The sequence below is a fragment of the Chiloscyllium punctatum genome, chromosome 10 (genome assembly GCF_047496795.1).
Source record: "Chiloscyllium punctatum isolate Juve2018m chromosome 10, sChiPun1.3, whole genome shotgun sequence".
NCBI classification, from domain to species: domain Eukaryota; kingdom Metazoa; phylum Chordata; class Chondrichthyes; order Orectolobiformes; family Hemiscylliidae; genus Chiloscyllium; species Chiloscyllium punctatum.
Window position 1 is genome coordinate 21,201,487 of NC_092748.1, and position 22,605 is coordinate 21,224,091.

The 22,605-nt window shown below is 40.5% G+C and overlaps 1 protein-coding gene and 1 pseudogene across 1 annotated transcript in view; both read right to left on the bottom strand.

The window, feature by feature from the left end:
* LOC140481772 (uncharacterized) overlaps window positions 1-22,605 on the bottom strand; it is a 561,406-nt gene that overhangs the window by 401,600 nt on the left and 137,201 nt on the right. The gene's annotated exons all lie outside the window — the stretch shown is intronic.
* Window positions 20,089-20,253, bottom strand: LOC140482529 (U2 spliceosomal RNA; annotated as a pseudogene).

The window sequence follows — 22,605 nt, forward strand, 5'->3', positions numbered from 1 at the left end:
CAAGATTAGGCACTAATAGCATGCTGACGCATAAGCCTCTCACCACTTGCTAGCAAGATTCTGGTCTTGCCATTCAAACCATATAGAATCTGACTTTTTTCCTGAATGTTGGGAGTCTCATCTCTGCCAGTCTCTTACGATTTTCCCAACTGACTCCCAATGCCTATTTCATTCAGGGCTGTGAAGACAACAGAGTATTTATTGATACTGCCATTATGGCCAGTTTGATAAACCAGTAGGTTTCAGCCTTGAAATTTGTAGGTGATGCAAAAACTGGAACAGACAATCTGCCTTTGGTATTTAATATATGAAGTAACCATAACACAGAGACCTCCTGGTGCTTTGGTAATGCTTTAGAAGCTCTAATGTCCACCTAAAAAAAATAAAGAATATGATAAGGTTTTAGTTTCACATTTCAATTGGAGGGCTGAACATCTGATAATGCAGTACTTCTTCAGTATAGTGTTGCCAAGTGTCAACCTGGATAAAGTGCTCAAATCCTATTACAACAACCTTATAAAGCATTCAAGCAGCTTTCATGATGATTTTGTTCACCCTAGACACATGAATCTTTGGAACATAGCCCAGACTTTCAACCACAAGCAATTTAAATTTAATATACTTCATTAAATAAACCAGACTTCAATCTTTAATCACTACCTAGCTTGACTAATTAAAACTAGCTTCCCCTGAGAGTTGACATGTAAGCTGATGATAGTTCTAGCTACTCATTTGCTGTTTAGATTACACAAATTAGAGAATTCCTGTTATACAGCCTGAACATAATTCACATTGCAAACTAATCATGTTGTTTATCACTAAACTTTGTTGATACTGTTTTCAATGTACAAGAGACTGGTGGTGGGGTGGGGGAACGTTCTTACCTTTTTGCGGGAGAATGTTTCTGTGACTGGCAAGAAGGTAGAAGTGGTGGAACACTCCAAAATGTGATGAGTTATTAAGGTGAGTTGGTGCTCTTGTCAGCATTTCATCACCAGACCTTGTCCTCCTCACATTAATATCTTTGGAGTGGGTGCCTCAATACATGGATGATCTTGAAGGAAGTGGAGTTGCTGAACTCCAGAGCCAAGCGGGCAGGGCCTGGTAAATGGGTGGAGTCAGGGTGTAAATGTGAGGCAGTCATTGTTGTTGCCCAGGTGGTGATATAGCACTGCCAGGAGGGCTCATCTGTGGGTTGTCAAGTGCTTATAAAGCAACAGAATCCACTTGAAGGCTGCCAGGTTTAATCCAGTGATTTCTCCAGATCAGAACGATGTCCTAGTAATGTTATCATTAGGGTGGCATGGTGGCTCAATGGTTAGCACTGCTGCCTCACAGCACCAGGGACTTGGGTTTGATTCCAGCCTCGGGCGACTGTGTGTGGTGTTTGCATGTTTTCCCGTGTCTGCGTGGGTTTCCTCTGGGTACACCATTTTCCTCTCACAATCCAAAGATGTGCAGGTTAGGTGAATTGGCTGTGCTAAAAATTGTCTAGTGTTCAGGCACGTGTAGGTTGGATCCATTAATCAGGGGTTGAATGTAGCGGAATGGGTTACTCTTTGGAGGGTCGGTGGGGACTTGTTATACCAAAGGGCCTGTTTCCATACTATAGGGATTCTATAAAAACAAATTATCACTAGATTCTGGGGACACTCTGGTTCAAATCCTGCCATGACAAATTGTGGAATTTGAATTCAATTTAAAAAGAAAATCTGGAACTAAATTTCTAAAGATGACCATGAAGTCATTGTCAATTGTCATAAAATCCAATTTGGTTCACTAAGCTCCTTTTGGATAGAAAATTGCTATCTCGACTTGGTCCGATTTACATGTGATTCCAGATGACCCACAGCCATGGACACTGACCTGGTCACTGGCACCCACATCCTGTGAATTAATAAAAAAAAAGTATCCATACTGTACTAGGAAAAATGCCATGTAGCAGAATTTGGTGCTTAATTGGTCATGTAACTGACTCAATTGGTCTTCAAGTAAACAGCTGATTTATCAACTCAACTACCACTGGTGAAATGGCATGATTAATGGAAGACATTAGGCATTTTCCTCAGTGATTTGCCATGGTATTTTGCTAGTTTTCCACCTCCAAAAGTGTTGGTAAACTCCTAGCCTTTATTCAAAACCTTCTTTTGGAAAAGTCCAAGCTGCTGGGAATATAACTAACTTTGAAAAACATTTAATCCACCCATTCCAGTGTTTAACTCACACTTTCAATGGCAACCCGAACAGCCATTGAGTGATTCAAAGTCAGGGTATAATCAACAGCAAATATCATGTTAGCTTAAACCTGAGAGGGTGTAAAATGTCAGAAAACTGAAAAGGGAAATTACAATTCCATTTTATAATTTATTGAGTAAAATTAAACCTTCTGCCATTTTAAATGAAGCTTTTGTTGAGAATGCATTTTATTTACTCATGTGATAATGGCTGAATTTTGCTGAGTGACATGTTGCCTGCACGCTCAACTAAAAAGTCAGTCAGTCAGGAGCCCATTCCGAAAAAAGCTGATTAATTTATGCTTAGCTTATGCCCGACCTTCACATTAAGAGGATGGTTCACTTTAGAAAGCTGTAAATTAATCTGATTGGCTAGTAGCTCCGTGGTCCTACGGTGTCTAGGCTAGAATAGTAGCCAGTTGAAGAAGGGTGGTTTTGGAAGCTGGACTGAAGTTAAGTCTGGTATATTGACAGGATTTGATTAGTGGGACACCAAGGTAAGGAAGGTGGGGGTTTGAGGGACTGGGAGCAGGTTGTGAACTTGATGGCGGAAAGGGCTCCAGTGGGTACAGAGGATCTCTTCTGTGCCAGTAAAATCTGCCAGGCTGCCCAGATAGTGTGGGCCTGAAAAATGAAGCATTTCCTTCTCACTAAATCAGACTGAGCATTTCTAGTTAAGATATAAACTTGGGTTAGATGCAAATGTAAAGCATTGTCTTAAAGAATTCCTTCAAGCATCATCAGGTTAGACACAGTAGACAAAGGGTAAAGCTTCCTGCGCACACTTGGCTTCCGAAGATGAGCGAGCAGCCATTTTGCCCACAACTGACAAAATGGTATATTGGCAAGAAAATAATGGAAAGTCATGTACCTGCCTCTAGCACAATTCTGCTCACCTTGCTGTTTCACACTCCATTCCTAAAAGGGCTCTTAGAATTCAGGCCTATGGGTAGTTGAGATGTACATTTGACCAAGATCCCAGGTTTAATTCCTGGTTTTCGTTGGGATGATGACGATGATGATGATGATGATGATGATGATGACGATGATGACGATGATGACGATGACGATGATGATGATGATGATGATGACGATGATGACGATGATGATGATGACGATGATGACGATGATGATGACGATGATGACGATGATGATGACGATGATGATGGTGGAGGAGAAGAACAATGATGAAGATGTCAGGGTTAGCCAAGTAGCCTTCAGTGTTATTGGATAAGGAACGAAAAATAGTTATTGTGGTTATCCCTGGAGGTTGAGGATGATGGTCTTCATTCTGTTAATCTATTTATGGGTTTTTGCAAGGTTTGTGAAGGTTCGTAGCTCAGGTTGAGGTTTAGGGTGTAGGTTTGCAATCCAGATGTTTCATTACTTGGCTAGGTAACATCATCAGTGGCAACCTCCAAGTGAAGCAAAGCTGTTGTCTCCTGCTTTCTATTTATATGTTTGTCCTGGATGGGGTTCCTGGGGTTTGTGATGATGTCATTTCCTGTTCGTTTTCTGAGGGGTTGATGGTATCTAGATACCATCTGTGTTTGTTTATGGCATTGTGGTTGGAGTGCCAGGCCTCTCGGAATGCATATCTTATCTATCCTGGGACAGGCTAAGCAGTGTTGTCCCAGTCAAAATGGTGGGGTTTTTTTCATCCATATGTAGGGCTGCGAGGGAGAGAGGGTCATGTCTTTATGTGGCTAGCTGGTGTTCGTATATCCTGGTGGCTAACTTTCTTCCTGTTTGTCCTATGTAGTGTTTGTGGCAGTCCTTGCATGGAATTTTGTAGATGACGTTGATTTTGTCCATGGGTTGTACTGGGTCTTTTAAGTTTGTTAGTTTTTGTTTGAGTACTGTCATTTCAGAAATGATAGCCAGACTACTAAGACCCCTAGGAATCCTAGTAGCACACAAATCCACCAGTACTCAAACAAAAACTAACAAACATAAAAGACCCAGTAAAACCCATGGACAAAACCAACGTCATCTACAAAATTCCATGCAAGGATTGCCACAAACACTACGTAGGACAAAACAGGAAGAAAGTTAGCCACCAGGATACACGAACACCAGCTAGCCACAAAAAGACATGACCCTCTCTCCCTCGTAGCCCTACATACGGATGAAAAAAACCCCACCATTTTGACTGGGACAACACTGCTTAGCCTGTCCCAGGATAGATAAGACATGCCAGAGAATTCCGAGAGGCCTGGCACTCCAACCACAATACCATAAACAAACACAGATGGTATCTAGATACGATCAACCCCTCAGAAAACGAACAGGAAATGACATCACCACAAACCCCAGGAACCCCATCCAGGACAAACATATAAATAGAAAGCAGGAGACAACAGTTTTGCTTCACTTGGAGGTTGCCACTGATGATGTTACCTAGCCAGGTAATGAAACGTCTGGATATCAAACCTACAGCTCAGCGAGCAAACCTACACCCTATTTATGGGTTCTCAGGTGCCTTAAGAGTCCAATCCTGGTTTTGAAAAAGTTCTTCCACGTTCAAGACAAGTAGTTCCAGATGGCAGATCAGGCTTTGGTTGTTGCTGCCTCACTTTCCATTTTCTTTTCTTTTCTTCTGCTGATGTCGAAAGTTGCTGTTCCTTTTTGGAGTTTCCTGTCCTTGGCATTTGCTTCCCAATTATTGATGTCTATGTTACTTTTCTTCATGTTGGCTTTTAAAATATCCTTGAACCTCTTCTACTCCCAACATAAAAGAGGCAGACAACAGAAGATTGGTTTTGTTTCGGCAGATGTTCCATCTTATTTGGTTCTTGATGACGTAGGCTTCAATGCTGGTTGTTTTTGCTTCATTCAGCATGCTAACGTTGGTTCTTCTATCTCACAGCTGATATTCAAGATGTTTCGAAGGCAGCATTGATTGAACTTTATAAGTGCCTTCAGATGTCGTCGGTATTTTGTCAAAGTGTTTGATGCATACAGGACTGTTGGGATCACCATTGCTTTGTACACTACCAGTTTGGTGTCTGTCCAGATGTCACAAATCATGAAACACTCCTGTTTGGAGACATTCAAAAGCTGTTCCAGTGCATTTAAGACTATGTTGGATCTCGTCATTAAGGTTGGTCCACATTTTCCAGGATTGTTTCGCCAAGTTGATTTGATGGTTCTATCCAATTTGTCTCAGTTGGTGATAGTTGATAGATGGGGAGTCTTCTTGAGTCCAAGTTTTGTGTATTCATGTTGAAGGCAGTCAGAAACTGTTGATGGTTTTCTGAGAGAGCTCCAACACTGTTATCATCTGCATATTGGAACTCAAAGGGGAACTCATAAGATGTCTCGTTCTTGGATTTAATACGGGCAAGATTGAAAACTCTGCCATCTGTTCTGTAGACAATTTTGATTCCTGGGGGTAGGTCGTCCATGATGATGTGGATGATTATCACAGTAAAGATGGTGAACAAAGTTGGGGCAATCATGCATTCCGGTTTTACTCCTGATCTGACTTGAAAAGGCTCACCGTTACTGCTGCTGACCAGAACTGTGGCAAGCATGCCATCCTGGAGTAGTCTCAGGATATAAATGCACTTTTCAGGTCATCCATAGGTGGACAGGACATCCCAGAAGAGTTCCCTTGATACCGTGTCAAAGGCTTTGGTGAGGTCGATGAATGCCATATACAAAATTGAAGAAGTTGTTCATGACATTTTTCTTGTAGCTGTTGCAAAAAGTGAAGATCATGTCGATTGCTCCACATGATGATCTAAAACCGGCCTGTGTCTCCGGAAGGATCTTCTCGGCTAAAGAATTGAGCCGGTTGTTCAGGACATGGATGAGGAGCTTTCCTGCTGTTGCTATAGGGAAATTCCATGATAGTTTCCACATTTAGATCGATAGCCTTTCCTTTTGTAGATGGTAATGATTGTTGAGTCTCTCAAGTCTGCTGGTACATCTTAAGTTATTCAGATCTTGATGAGAAGTTGATGCAATTGGTAATGAAGCAGGATACCTCCAATTTTGTAGACCTCAAAGTGCTTCCTCAATCTAGAATTGATGTCAGCATGACACTTCAGGATGGTTGAACCATCTTTGCTTTTGAGAGGATGGGCCAAAAATAGCTTTAAATTGTGTTGAAGAAGCCTTGAGGCTTGGTGTCTGCTAGTTGTTGGATTTCCTGAGCTTTCTTCCTGGTTTTTCAGATTTTGGGTGCGCTTTTGGACTGCAGCTTTGCATTCCTGGTAATGTTTCCTTTTGGTAGCTCAATGTTGGTCATTTTTAAAAGGTGGTGATGAAGGCTTTTCTCTTTTCGTTGATAAGTTGTTGGAGTAGTTTGTCGTTATCAATGAACCAATCCAGACGTTTTTTCATCTTGAACCCAATTGTTTCTTTGCAGGTGGTGATGACAGCATTCTTCAATTGATTCCAGTATTCTTCAATGGATGGTGGATTGTTGAGGCAGTTGTTCTTGAAGATTTTGTTGGAACTTCTGTCCAAGGTTAATGTTTTGGAGGATGTCAACATTGAATTTCTTGATCGTGTTCGGATTTTGATGCTTCCTTTTGGTCGAATCTTCATTCTCGTGGTGGACGAGATGAGTCAATGGTTTGCCCAGCACTCGTCAGCATCAGTAACAGCTCTTGTTATCAGTACATCTTGTTGGTCCCAAGATCATACGATGATGTAGTCAATGAGGTGCCAGTGTTTGGAGTGTGGATGCTGCCAGGAGACTTTATGCTTTTCTAGTGAAAAAAAAGAGTGTGTTTGTAATCACCAGATCGTGTTCAATACATTTGGTGAGGAGGTGTGTTCCACTGGCGTTGACCTTGCCAACTCCTTCCTTGCCTATTATTCTAGTCCGGAGCATGCGATCTTTCCCGACTCTCACATTGAAGTCTACCAAGAGAATGATCTTGTCGTTGTTGGAAACAGAGGAAAGGACATCATCAAATTGGATGTAGAAGTTCACCGTCACTTTATCTTCAGCATCCAGAGTTGGAGCATAGGTGCTGATGATGGTGGCGGCATGTTGATTCTTGATGAGCTGGATTCACAGAGTAATGAGACATTCGTTGATTCCCAGTGGTTGCTCTGTCAGCTTCTGAAGTAGGCTGTTTCGGATGGCAAAACCTACTCCACAGATCCTCAGTTGTTCAGGATAAAGTCCTTTCCAGAAAAAAAAGGTGTATTGATCTTGCTCTTCCTTTAGTTGCCCTTCTCCAGCTCAGAGAGTCTCACTCGGAGCAACAACGTTAAAGTTGAATTTTTGGAGGTCCCGGGCAACAAAGGCAGTTCTCCTCTCTGGCCAGTCTGAGTTGGTGTTTTCCATCAGAGTTTGTATATTCCAGGTTCCAATTAATAGTTTCACTTCTCGATGTTTTTCGATTGCATAATGGCAATCCCTCTGGATGGAGCTTTCCAGACAGGATGGGGTGAAACAGACTAATTTTTTTAGGGCACCTTTCTTAGCCCCCTTCTAATTCAGGGAGAGCAGAGTGGATTCTAAATAGTGCTGCTCAGACATGAATACTGCTACCAAACAACTTTCCTGCTTCTGTCCAAATGTTGAGTGACTGAATCAAGCATTCACCACTTCCTTGCCGGTCCTGAACTAGGAGCTTCCGGCCATCACATTGCCTACTCCCATTGCCCTCCCCCAGTCACCAACAGAATTGAAGAAGTAGCCCACAGGACGATATCTGTGCATGTATACGTTAAACAAATACTTGATATTGCAATCCAAGAAGCACACGATACTTCACAAACTGATTTCAGTGGCATGGAGACCACTGATGGACTAATGCAACCTTCATCCACCTTCACAGCTGTTGAGTTCAAAGTAACTTCATCTGCCTGTTCCACCATTAAGGTCTTGATTGGATTGTCCTTTGTCAGGGGCCTCACCCTCGACCTTACCGCTTTGGGTGACCCTACCAGGAAAATAGCTCCAGATGGCATTGCTCACAAGATCTCAGGATCAGACAAGCTTCTCCACCACGTCAAGGTAACAACCCACAGAGGAGGAAACAAAAATAATACTCAGGCTTTGTATACTTGATCACTATCCAATGCTGGAAAAAGTACATGTGTGGACGTGATAGTCTCACTTAAGATCACTGCCCCTACCCCAATAACAGGTAAGCATATGGGGACACACATATGTAGAATAATCAAATGGACTCAATGATGTGGACAGGATCTTGCAATTGAATCCTAACAAAATCATTAAGATTTATGCAGGTGGAAAAGAAAAACAAAATCAGTATGAGAAGTATTTCACTTCTGACATGTCTTTATTGACACTCATCACTCACATGGACCTTCATAAGAACACAAGAAATGGGAGGAATAGATAATATGCCCCTCACATGCTCCAGCAGTTAATATGACCATTGCTGATATGCTGCCCCAAAATCTACTTTCACAAACCCGAACAGACCAAAAATGTGTTCATCTCAGCCGTAAAAATACTCAACAATAGTGCATCTACAACCATGTTTGATAAATTTATTAGAGAGTTTTGAAGAAATAACAAGCAGACTTGATAAAGGGGAATTTTCAGAAAGAATGTCATAATGTAGCTCATAAAATGTTATTCCACAAGATAGGAGCTTATGGTATTGGAGTTTTATTAATGGATTGTCAATTGATTAATCCTATAAAACATGTTTTTCAGGTCAGAAAGATATAACTAGTGGCATGTCATAAAGATCACTCTTTATTTGCTCCCTATATGGAGTTGGAGAAGTGAACACAATGCAATGTATTCAAATTTTCTGACAACGTAAAAATACATAGGAAGCATGCTGGGATGAAGATATAAAGAATATACGAGGGTGTATAGATAAGTTTTTGGTCTCCCACTAAGCCTGTCAGATGGAGCTTAATGTGGGAAATGTGAGGTCATACACTTTGATAGGAAGAATCAAAAGCAGACTATTATTTAATAGAAGAGAGATTCTAAAGGTCTGAGATCTTGGTGTTTTTGTACATGAAAAACAAAGTTAGTAGCATATGCAGCATGTAACTAAGAAGGCAAATAGAATTTTGATCTTTATTACTAGAGGTTTATAATTTAAAAGCTTGGAACCCTTGTTACATAGTGTTTGTGATGCTGCACCTGGGAGTAAAATCTCCAGTTTTAGTCCACCTTTTAAACAAGAATAGAATGATGTGGGAGGCTGTTCAAAAGAGCTTTACCAGGTAGATTCCCAAGTTGAAGGGTAGACTTATCAAGAACGATTAAACAGATTAGATCTTTATTCAGAATTTAGAAGAATGAGGGGTGGTCTTATGGAAGCACACAAGATCTGAGTTTCCATAAGTGGGAGAGTCTTGTACAGGAAGACATAGTTACAGAATAAGGGGAGACTCATTTGAAACCGGGGGGCAAAGGAATTTCTTCTCCCAGAAGGGAGTGAGTGTCTGGAATTCTCTGCTCAAAAGACTTGTGAAGGCTATAATCACTGAAAGTATTTAAAAAGGAGGTAACTAGATTTTTGAAATTTCAGGGAGATGATGGCTACCATAGAGAAGAGTTGAGATCTGGTGCAGATCAACAATGATCTGAACAGCGAGGCAGAGACTTGAAGGGTCAAATGGCTTCCTCCTCCTATTTCTTATGTCCTTATCTGAGAAACTGGAGGACACCAGTTCCCACTATGAAAGTCAGAGCGGTTACCTGACACCATAGTTCATGCTTGTTCCTCTAGGCCTTCAACCAGCTCAATTGTCACCATTTCCCTGCATGCTCATGGACATAGTCCTCTTCCACTCTTCTTGCACATAACTGGGCATTGCCAAATCATCATTCTCATCGCATTATCATGGCTGCTTTCAAAACAACTCACATGCCTGTACAGGTCTTTAGAACCTCACTTTGGAGCTCAAGGTTACTTGTGCCTTGCATGCTTCTGCCAGGGCACTTTAAATACATGGTAACATATGTATCTCACAAATCTCCATCAGATGCCTCTTAGCCTGCTTTGTTAATGCTCACTTACTGACTTTGAGGCTGCCAGCTCTGCACCAAACACAAATGCAAATGAGGACACATAATGGCTGCTATTGCATGCAGAGTGAATAGTATAAGTTGCTGTTCTCTTATGGGGCACAGTGTATGATTTACACATGATGCAATTGTCAGGAACAATTATATTTATTATATACACTCTGATTCTACAATGTCCCACATCTGCCATCAAATTAGATTCCACTGAAAGGTAATCCTTTTAGCAAACGTGAACTTAACAAATTACAGCCTCAAGCAATCACAAAAGCTATGCACATTGCATCAAGTGATCCCTATATAGTGTTAGATATACAATTTCTTCATTGCTTTTTATACATGACACTGGAACACAACACTTCATAGCTGTATTCCGCACCTACAAGCAACTATACAGTGACATGTTCTGTAATGTTCAAGGTGACTCTTTATTGGAGAGGGTACTATCACAGAGTGAAGATATACCTGCATTTAACTCACTCAATGCAGCATGTGTACTTTGATTCTGCAAAATCCATCTGCATAGCTCAGAGGTCCTTATTTGGGCAGGATTTCGGCCTCCTTGCACAGGTGAAACCTTCACCTCAGTTTGTGAGGTCATAACATGCTGTTTCATTGTGATTGCTGTGAGGGATCAGGAGTACAATTACTGATACAAACACAAAGTGCTGGAGAGCTTCAGCAGATCTGACAACATCTGTGGAGAGAGAAAGAGAGTCAATGTTTCAAATGTGGTATCATTCTTCAGGAAAACCAACATATCATTATTGGTATGTTGTTCTATTTCTAATATTCCCCACAGATTATCGGATCACTCACCTGAGACAGGACCATCATTTGGAGGATTCCTTGTTGCACCTTTCTTGCATGGAGTTTGTTCCTCTGTACCTCTCTCTCTGACTAACTCATTAAAATAGACTGATACTTGAACTTCTTTTGGTGACCTACTGAAATCCTCACAAGCTCCCTTCCCCCAGCTTTTCCTAAGTAGGATTGAATTAAGCAATTATTTGAAGTTGAATCAAATAACTACCAGCACTACCTTGTTCCCTAAATGTTACAATATTCACAATATTGCTGAATGGTACACTACAAATTGAAACAAAAAAGATTGTTTTTCATTGTACATCACAAAAGAATGTACAATTCGATATCAGGAAAAGTCAAATAGGGAAAGGAGAAATCCCATGATCTTAGGAAAATTGAGTGTTCATTGCAGTGACAGATGTTGACATCCTGATATTTGTATTTAATGAAAGTTATCAGCTACCAACTGAAAATATTTGAACAATGGGCACATTTCCCTTCTCTGACTCAGGATATTCTGACAATGAAGACAGTTAACAGTTAAAACCAACTACAGACCTTTCTGTTCCCTTCACTGCTCTTGACAGTTAAGGCCCTGTGAGTATTCCACCTGTAGTACAGTATTGTGGCCTGCATAATTGAATAGGTTTTAAGTACAAAAATAATTTATTTTAACTGCAGCAAAATCCATAAATCTGATTGAATGTAACAGAATAAACATGCATAAGTATTTTGTTCAGCTAATCATAATTTTCCACATACTTTTTCAGCAAGGGTAAAGGTGAATATTGCTGAACTTTTTTTTATATTCAATTTGTATTCTAATTTTCAATTAATTGCATTGTGCCAAATAGTGCTAGAGCGTTGTATCTATTTTGCCTCTATAGCTTCTTCATTATTGGTTCATTACTTTACATTTAGTCAGATTACCCTGTGCAACACAACTAAATTGTTCTGGGAGGCTTTCTTCACCAAGTGTATAAATGTGGAAACAGGACCACAATAAATCATTTTATAGAGAATAGACTTCTCACAAAAAAACATTGCAGGTTTGAACTATTCATTTCTTATCTGCTGAAGAACATTTTCCTAGCCACAATATCAAATAGATTGCTCAGATTAAGTTGTTCCTGAGTTAATATAGATTAGTAGAGACATTTGTGTTTTATTTTGTCAAAATTATAGGGGCAATTTCATAGATAGAAGTTGCTTCAAATGTCTTCGATAATTTCACCACAAGGACCGAAAGAACAAAAACTTAAGAACTAAGAGCAGTAAGCAATTTAGTACCTCAAGCCTGCTCCACCATTTATTATGATCATGATTGTCCCAACTTGGCCTCAATTCCACTTTCCTGGCTGCTGTCTGAAACCCTTCAGCCAATACCAGTAAAAATCTGTCTACCTCTTCTTTAAATTTAACTCAATGTTGCGGCATCCACGGCACACTGGGGCAGTGAATTGCATAGATTCACAATCCTTTGAGAGAAGTCATTTCTTCTAATCTCGGTTTTAAATCTGAAATCCCATATCTTAAAAGTATGACCTCTCATTCTAGATTGTCCAACAAAAGGAAATACCGTTCTACATCTACTTTATCACTACATTTCCTTTAACACCTTATATACCTCAATTGGCTCTCCTTCCATTATAGACAGTTTAGGCCTAATCTGCACAATAATCCCTCCATAAAACAAACCTCTCAGCTCGGAAATAAATCTGGTAAACCTCTGAACTGCCTCCAATGGAAGTGCATGCCTCCTCAAGTAGGGGACTAAAACTGTATGCAGGTGTGGTTTCACTAAAGACATTGTACATTTGCAATAACATTTTCCAGCCTTTCTACTGTATTCCTTTTGCAATGAATGCCTAAATTCCATTTCCTTAATACCTGCTTTAGCTGCACACTAGCGGTCAGCAATTCATGCCTGTGTACACCCAGACCCCTTACACTGAAGCACTCTGAAATTTCTCTCCATTTTAGATAATAAGTTGCTTTTCTATTCTTTCAACCAAAATGAACGATCTTGCACACATCTGCATAGTTTTTGCCCATTCACCTAATCTATCCATGTCCATTTTTAAATTTGTTATTTCTTCATTGCAACTTTCTTCCCCACCGATTTTAATGCCATCTGTAAATTTGGCATTCAAGAAATTTTTGTAGGTTGTCAATCATTGAGGACCGAGGACCAAACCTTAGACCACTAGTTGCATCTTACCAAATCAGCAAAAGACATATTTATCCCAATTCTCTGCTTTGGTTGGTTCACCAATCCTCTGTCCAAGTTAATGAATTACACCGAACCCCATATGATCTTACTTTGTGTATTAAGCTTGTGTTATCATATGCCTTTTGAAAATCCAATTACCCTATATCTCCAGGTTCCTTATTATTCACTTTGCCTTTTATGTCTTAGAAGAACTCTAGCAAATTTGTCAAATACAGTTGACCTTTCATAAAACTATGCTGACTCTGGCTTTAAATGAAAAGGTAAATAGTGACTAATTTGCTAGAGTGTAAAATAATGCAAAACGAAAGAGTGATGATTGGAGTTGTGGATGCAGTCCCATTGATGTAGCTTGGCAACCAGAATTTTGATTAACAATAGTGAAGCAATAACAATATAGTTCTAAGTCAGAGGATGGTGCGTGGTTTAAAGGTGTCCACATTTGTTTGCTGCATTTGTTCTTCCAGGTGACAGAGATCGTGAATTTGGAACTACTTTCAAAGGAACTGTGGTAAGTTTATGCAGTGCATCGTCTAAATGGCACACATTGCTGCTGCTGTGCACCACGTGTGGAGGGAATGATCATTCAACATGATGGACGTGGTGTTGATCTAGCAAGCTGCTCTGTCCAAAATTAAGTCAAGTTTCGTGGAGCTGCATTGAGACAAGTAGAGAGTAACCTATCATATTTCTGACTTGTGCCTTCTATTTTGGCAAGTTAATAAGTGCAAACTTCTCAGCCTCTGATGTGCTCTTGTAGCCACAGTACTTTTCTATCTGGTCCAATTATGTATCTGGTCAATGATGGTCTCCTGATGCAAAAGGTATTGAACAATGACAATGTCATTGAATATCATTAAGAGTTGGTTAGATTTACTCTTGTTGGAGGTGGTCATTGCCTGACACTTGAATATTGCCTGCCAACTAACATAGAACATTACAGCGGATTACAGGCCCTTGAGCCCTCAATGTTGCACTGACCTGTGAAACCAATCTGAAGCCCATCCAACCTAAACTATTCCATTTTCATCCATATGTTTATTCAATGACCATTTAAATGCCGTTAAATGTTGGCGAGTCTACTGCTGTTGCAGGCACGGCATTCCACATCAACCTGGGTGGCAACTTTCAGGGATTTATCTACCTGGATACTGAGATCTCTCTGCTCATCTACACTACTAAAAATCTTACCATTAGCCCAGTACTCTTTATTCCTGTTGCTCCCTCCAAAGTGAATCACCTCACACTTTTCTGCAATAAATTCCATTTGCCACCTCTCAGCCCAGCTCTGCAGCTTATCTATGTCACTCTGTAACCTGCAACATCTTTCGGTACTATCCACAACTCCACTGATGTTAGTGTCATCCGCAAATTTACTAACACACCTTTCTACGCCCTCATCCAGGTCATTTATAAAAATGACAAGCAGCAGTGACCCCAAAACAGATCCTTGCGGTACACCACTAGTAACTGAACTCCAGGATAAACACTTCCCATCAACCATCACCCTCTGACTTGTTGTGGTTCTGTTTGCCGAGCTGGGAATTTATGTTGCAGATGTTTCGTCCCCTGTCTCGGTGACATCCTCAATGCTTGGGAGCCTCCTGTGAAGCGCTTCTGTGATGTTTCCTCCAGCATTTATAGTGGTTCGAATCTGCTGCTTCTGGTTGTCAGTTCCAGCTGTCCGTTGCAGTGGTCGGTATATTGGGTCCAGGCCGATGTGCTTATTGATTGAATCTGTGGATGAGTGCCATGCCTCTAGGAATTCCCTGGCTGTCCTGTTTGGCTTGTCCTATAATAGTAGGACACATCTATATTATGTGTGCAATATAATCGGGTTGTCTCACAACAACTCACTAGAACGAAGAACCCGACACCCAACGTGAGCAAAACCAATGTAGTGTACAAAATCCCATGAAAGGACTGCACAAAAACACTACATAGGACAACCAGGAAGACAGCTAATGATCTGCAACCATGAACACCAACTAGCCACGAAACGACACGACCAGCTATGCTTAGTAGCCACACACACACAGATGACAAACAACATGAATTCGACTTGGACAACACTACTATTATAGGACAAGCCAAACAGGACAGCCAGGGAATTCCGAGAGGCATGACACTCATCCACAGATTCAAATCAATAAGCACATCGACCTGGACCCAATATACCGACCACTACAACGGACAGCTGGAACTGACAACCGGAAGCGGCAGATTCAAACCACTATAAATGCTGGAGGAAACATCACAGAAGCACTTCACAGGAGGTTCCCAAGCACTGAGGATGTCACCGAGACAGGGGACAAAACGTCTGCTACATAAATTCCCAGCTCGGCAAACAGAACCACAACAACGAGCACCCGAGCTACAAATCTTCTCACAAACTTTGAACCCTCTATCTTCTTTCAGCTAGCCAATTTCTGATCCAAACCGCTAAATCACCCTCAATCCCATGCCTCTGTATTTTGTGCAATAGCCGACTGTGGGGAACCTTATCAAACGCCTTACTGAAATCTATATACATCACATCAACCGCTTTATCCACCTGTTTGGTAACTTTCTCAAAAGAACTCAATAAAGTTCGTGAGGCATGACCTACCTTCACAAAACTGTGTTGACTACCCCTAATCAACTTACTCCTTCTAGATGATTATAAATCCTATCTTTTATAACCTTTTCTAACACTTCACCCACAACCAAAATAAGGCTGACAGGTCAATAATTACTAGGGTTGTCTCTACTCCCCTTCTTCAACAAGGGGACAATATTTGCTATCCTCCAGTCTTCTGGCACTGTTCCTGTATTCCTATCAGCCCAAGCTTGAGTGGTACCTATGTTTTCCTTAATGTATGTTTCGATACTGCCACAGTATCTGAGAAATTGAAATGGTACTGAGCTCTATGGAATGAACAGCCATATCCCCACTTCTGGACTGATACTGGAGGAAATTTCATAGATAAAAGATGAAATGAGTGGAATACTATTTGAAGAACTCCTGTACCGATGTCCTAGGCCAATGACCACAATCATCTTCCTATGTGCTTGGTATGACTCCAAACAGTGAGCCTTTTGTTCTACCCAATTCCCATTGACTCTAATTTTCCTTAGACTCCTTCATGCTAAATGTAGTCCAAAGTTGCCTTAATGTCACAGGAAGATGCTCTCGCCTGTTCATGCCATGAAGGTGGTGGTGGCATAATAGTGGTGTCATTAGATTAGCAATGAAAAACCCAAGGTTAATGTTTTAGGGACATCATTTTGAAGTACACCATGGCAGATGATGCTATTTGAACTCACTCAAGATTTGGGATAAAAAGCTAGCCGAATGGTGACCATTTAATCACAGTTAATTGTCATTAAAAGATCTGGTTCACAAACATCCCTTAGGTAAGGAAATCCATCCTTACCTGGCCTGACCTACATGTGACTCCAGACCCATAGTAATATGTTTCACTCTTAACTGCCCTCTGGGCAATAAAGCAACATTCATATCACACGAACAAAAGAAAAACTCACCTTTGGAATTCAGCTCTTTCATGTATTTTTAGACTAAAGCTGTAATTAGGTCCGGAGTGGAGTGGTCCTGACAGAATCCAAACTAAAACATCCATGACTAGGTTATTGTTGAGTAAGTGCCATTTATTAAGCATTGTAAATGACATCTTTCACCACTTTGCTGATGATTGAGAGTAGACTAATAGTACATCCACTCAATTTTCCACACTGACAGCAATGTTGTAGCTGTACTTAAACAGCTTGACTGGGACATGGTTAGTTCTGATATCCAAATTCTTTTCGGTATCCAGTGTCTTCAACCATTTCTTGATGTCACAAGATACGAATTGAATTTCTTGAGCACTGCTTTTGATGATGTTGGAGATCTCAAATGTGCAGACTAAGATCAGACACAGGTCAGATAGGCCAATTGTTGCATCAACTCATCAGTCCCATTCTTTCTCCTCAATACTTACTTATACGTCTATTTGTTATTAGATGTGATGGTATGAATCATAGCTAAGTTTCTGAATATCTTAGAAAATTCTTTATTGTCACGAGTACGCAAGTACAAGAGTAGAGTGAAAAGTTTACAATGTTACTTCTTATGCACCATCTTAGGCACAAAGTACCTTGGTACAAATCTTCGATATAAAAAGAAGTCGCATTACCTTACAGTGATTTATAGTATAAGTTAGAAGTAAGACATAGTTAAAAGGATAAACATTACAGTCAGATAAACAAATTATAGATATATATTACATTGCAGTAACTCAGAGCAGGAGCTTCCACATGTGGTCTGACCGGCCTCACAAGCTGCTGTCCGCCCCTGCCAGACCCAATCCAACAACCATTCTCCATCCAATGCCTTCAGCCTACTCCATTCCGGCTTTCAGCTGCTCCTCACCACTCCAGGCCTCCAGCCCACTCTGCTCCAGCTCTCAGCCACTTCATGCCTCCAGCCCACCTCACTCTGACTCTCGGCTGTTCCAAGGTAAGTTTAATCAAATGTTTACAAAACCTGTTAGTCCACCTCCAGCCCCATTCTTACAGAACGAAAGTTCATTTCAGCTACTCTGAATTTGGAGAAGCCAAATAACATTTAAAGTATCATCTCTTATTTAACTTTCCAGTTATGAATATTAACAAATTTAAATAAATGAAAATCTGATTCATTGGAGTCTATAATTTTAGATTAATGGTGCTGGTGTCAGCAAATGCAGCCATGTGCTGCTTTAATTTGTGCATGTATATATAAACAGTTTTGCTCTGAACACAGCCTAGGACTGAGAGAGGGGACACCCAGGACCAGACTTTGTGGAGGGGTTTGGCAGGTGGGAGTTGGGGGAAGTGGGGAGAAAAACCAGAAGGTGAGGTGAGGGAGAGAGGGTGGGGGCAGGGGAACATGAAGGAGGCCTCCTGGGTTCCATGTCTTCGTGCCCCAAATAACCCCAGTCCTCACTCCCCACCACTGAACCTTGTTTCAAAATCACGCATGCTTTCTCCTTTGCATATGATGTCACATGTAAATTTTACATGATAATGTACTGGGTCTGGTGTCGTGCACGTGTATTTCCACATTAGTGCGCAGGCATGGTTGCCCACTACCGCCTTTATTAATAACATTAAAAACACTGACACATACAACATCACTAGTTGGATATTAAACTACTAACAGTGGCTCATTTGGTTATAGCTACCTGATTTTTCTCTATTTAGTCATGGAATATATTTACAGGCTCAAATAAAAAGGAAAATAGTCTGTTGATTGTCATTGTGCAACTTTGAAATTTCCATGAACTGGAGATTGCCATTTGGAATAGACCATGCATGCATCCAATTTTGAAACAGCCAGGTCCAACAGATGAAGTTAACTTTCATAAATCGAGGACCAGGAGTGGTTTTAGTCTCCACAACCCCATTAAAATTTTGTCACTATTGTCACTTCTATCATGACCGACACTGCTGACAGTACTGATACTTCAAAATCTATAAGAATGAAAATTTCATACAACGACAATTTGGAGTGAAAATTCAGTGAATTGAAGTCCCAGAGCTGTTTGACACATTTCAGTGCATTCACAGTCTGGCTGCTTAGATATAATAGTGTTCTATCCAAGAAGTGGTGGGACAAACCTACACTAGAATTCACTGCGGTTTAATCAAGCAATAGTCACAAGTACTTTTGTGCCTCTTTTATATCTGTGCCCTAGGTACCCTTTACACATCTGGACAGAAGTGTAATAATAGTATCTAAAGGCCAAAATAAATCCAAATGCCTGCCAATGTTATTTACATTACATAAATAAATTGTTTTTCAGAAATTTGGAATTTTATCTCAAGCAAAATCACGAAAAGTGGAAGAAAGTACAATTATATGTCTTTTCCTTGGAGAGTCTATATGTATAGGTCTCAAAGAATTAACGAACTTTAGAATTTGAGCAAACATGTTTTAAAGTTAAATTAAAACCAATATTACATACTAAACCAAAATCTGAGTTGCTGAGCTCTGAACACACAAAAAGCATGCTTTCACTTTGAGTCTGTTTATAAGATTACAGTTTTTCGTTAATAGTATTGCACACACCTGATAATGTGAAACTGAATTTCATATATAATAAAATAGCTCATTAACTACAAGAAATTAAAATAACTACTATTCAAATGTTCATCTCCGAAAGATTGCATCCCTCATGAATTCTTTGTTTCCTTCCAAATTTTTTGTCCAGTTTCATATTCTGTTCGATTCCTGTGCCTTTAGGAACATACAAGCTAAAATATATAAGGACATTAAAAAGTAGAATAGTTTGATGTCTCCAACATCCATTAAAATATGGCTGATTTGCACCTCAACCCATTTATCTATTGCTCTGTGGAGTGACGGGTTAAACACATCAGCACTGAAGAATAGTTACTGAGCATTGTGTAAGAAGCTAAGGCATCTGACATTACATTGGTTGGAACTGGGGGTTAGTTCCAAATTTTCACTATTATTTGCATGAAAAACTATTGCGCCTCAAAAGGTTAAGCTTTAATTATAAGAACTTAACGACAGATTTTGAATTCCCCTTGCAGAGATCATCATTTCTCCATATCTACCTTATCAAATGTTTTTAATATCTGCACAGAGTTGAGTCATAGAATCACGCAGCACTTAAATAGATCCTTCGATCCAACTCGTCCATGCAAACCAAGTTTCCCAAACTAAAAATATGTAAATATCCAAAAGTCAACTTGTTTAGAAATGCAATAACACCCCTCAGGAGCAGTTGGGGCTTGAATCCGGGCCACCTAGATCAGAGGTAGCAACACTACCACTGTAACATTAGAGGGGGACCATTCCCAAAAAGGTACTGTGATACCTTGTTGATGCAGAGTGAGAATTGAATTCTCCCATTTTGTCTCCCTACTGCAAAAATCAATTTAATATATGGTCCCCAGATAACGGATATATCAGATGTTAAACCGATAAGAACAGAACCTGTAATTATACTTTTTTCTGTACTCATCTGCCTTTATATTCTATGTTTTGGCTTATTTTTCTGTGTTTTAAGACGAAGCTGGAGAGTAGTGACACTATACAACACTGTTCACTGTTTTTTATAACACGTGACAATCAATAAACAAATTTTTTTTTTTTAAAAATCACTCAGTCCCAAGTTGCAAACAGGTTCATTCATCTTGGTCAGATCATACTCTCATCAGGAATCAAAGGAATATAAGCCACAATTGTGAAAGTTGTCTCCATGATATAACTTGCTAAACCCTGACATGATTTTGGTGAGCCTGCATCATATCCCCTCTAAAGTCAATGAGACGTTTCCATGGCACGGTTAACAAAACTAGACAGACAGACTGTTGGCATCTAACAAATATTCTACATAACTGAGGCATAACTCTCATCAGTTTGAATTCCAATCCTCAAGAGTTAGGTCAACAATTCATTAGCTCATTTGAACAGGTCTGTGGATTTTTAATGATTAGTGTATTTAAACTCCCAAACCTCTTTGCTACTCCAAGCTTCTCACCCTTTGGAAATATGGATAAAAGGCTACTTTCTAAAGTGTATGATTGTACATTTGTCCATATTCAATTCCATGTGAAGAATCTTCTGCACTCTCTGGTGACTGTCTGAAGGCAGGGGGGGAATTTAATCAGGCAGGAGCCGATGAGTGAGCACCTCGAATGGTCCCAACTACACCTTGATTATACTACTTCCTGAGCAAGAAGGTTCATGGTCAGTCATCCCATCTCATTACTAGTTGAAGCCTTAAGTTGACAATTAATGACAACTTAAAGGCATCATCCCACCGCTGCAGATAATGAAACCAACTGCACGTGTCACATGGAGACCACAATAGGTAAACCTATGTGAGCTGCTGGTCAGCTACTGTGGTGGAGTTGAGGTGTAGGGGAATCTACTACAAAGGCAATCATTGATCCTGGGAAAGGCATGCCCATGCCCTCTCAAATTTCTGATTGAACCACAAACCAAGAGGCCTCCCCAAAAACTGGCAAAGCAAGGTTTTCATTAGCTCTTCAACAAGCAGGTGAGATCCCAAACCCCTCTGTATGGCTCCACCAAATGTTGCAGTCACTATCAAAATATTAAGCAATAGTCAACAACACAAATGGCAAAGTTATAATAGATACTAGCTAATACGGTCATGGCAAATTTTACGTACACCTTATGGAAAATTGTCATCATCCCACAGAACCATAGATCTGCTCTCTCATTATAGAGAAACACTGTTGGTGAGTTGAATCTGAAGGTCACCACACCTCAAGTGAGGCATTGAGTTTGAGGACGACCTTCATTGCGACATCATGGTGCAAAGAAGGCATTGTGGAAAGACAACAATCTCTCCATCAACGTCAGTAAAACAAAGGAATCATTAGTCATTGACTTCAGGAAGTGGAGGGCATGCCCTTGTCTTCATCAGTGGTGCTGAGGTGGAGATAGTCAAGAGCGTAAAGTTCCTTGGAGTGATGATTACCAACAACCTGTCTTAGATTAGATTAGGTTCCCTACAGTATGGAAACAGACCCTTCAGCCCAACAAGTCCACACCGACCCTCCGAACAGAACCCACCCAGACCCATTCCCCGATCCCATATTTACCCCTGACTAATGTGCACCTAACATGCTGTGCAATTTAACATGGCCAATTCACCTGACCTGCACATCTTTGGAATGTGGGAGGAATCTGCATCACATGGAGGAAACCCACACAGACACGGGGAGAATGTGCAAACTCCATACAGTCAGTTGCCCGAGGTGGGAATCAAACTCGGGACATTGCTGCCTCACAGCAACACTGCTAACCACTGAGTCACCTTGTCTTGGCCCACCCATGCAATGGTCAAGAATACACAACAACATTTCTATTCGATATGTCCACAAGAACTCTTACAAACTTTTGTAGATGCACTATAAAAAGGTATCCTATTTGAATGCATCACAGCATGGTATGGCAACTGCTCTTCCCAAGACCGCAAGAAACTACAGAGAGTTGTGAACACAGCCCAGTACATCATACAAACCAGCCTTCCATCCATTGACTCCATCTATACTTTGTGCTGCCTGAGGAATGCAACCAATATAATTAAAGACCCCTCCCACCCCAGTTATACTCTGTTCCACATTCTCCTGTTGGGTAGAAGATTTAAACATAAATCTTGAATACATATATGAACAGATTCAAGAACCGCTTCTTCCCTGCTGTCATCAGACTTTTGAATGGACCCCACAAAATATTAATTCTGATCTCTCTCTCTGCACCTCTTCTGTGGCTACAATACTGTAATTCCCATTCTGTTCTGCTAGTCTAATGCACTTTGTAT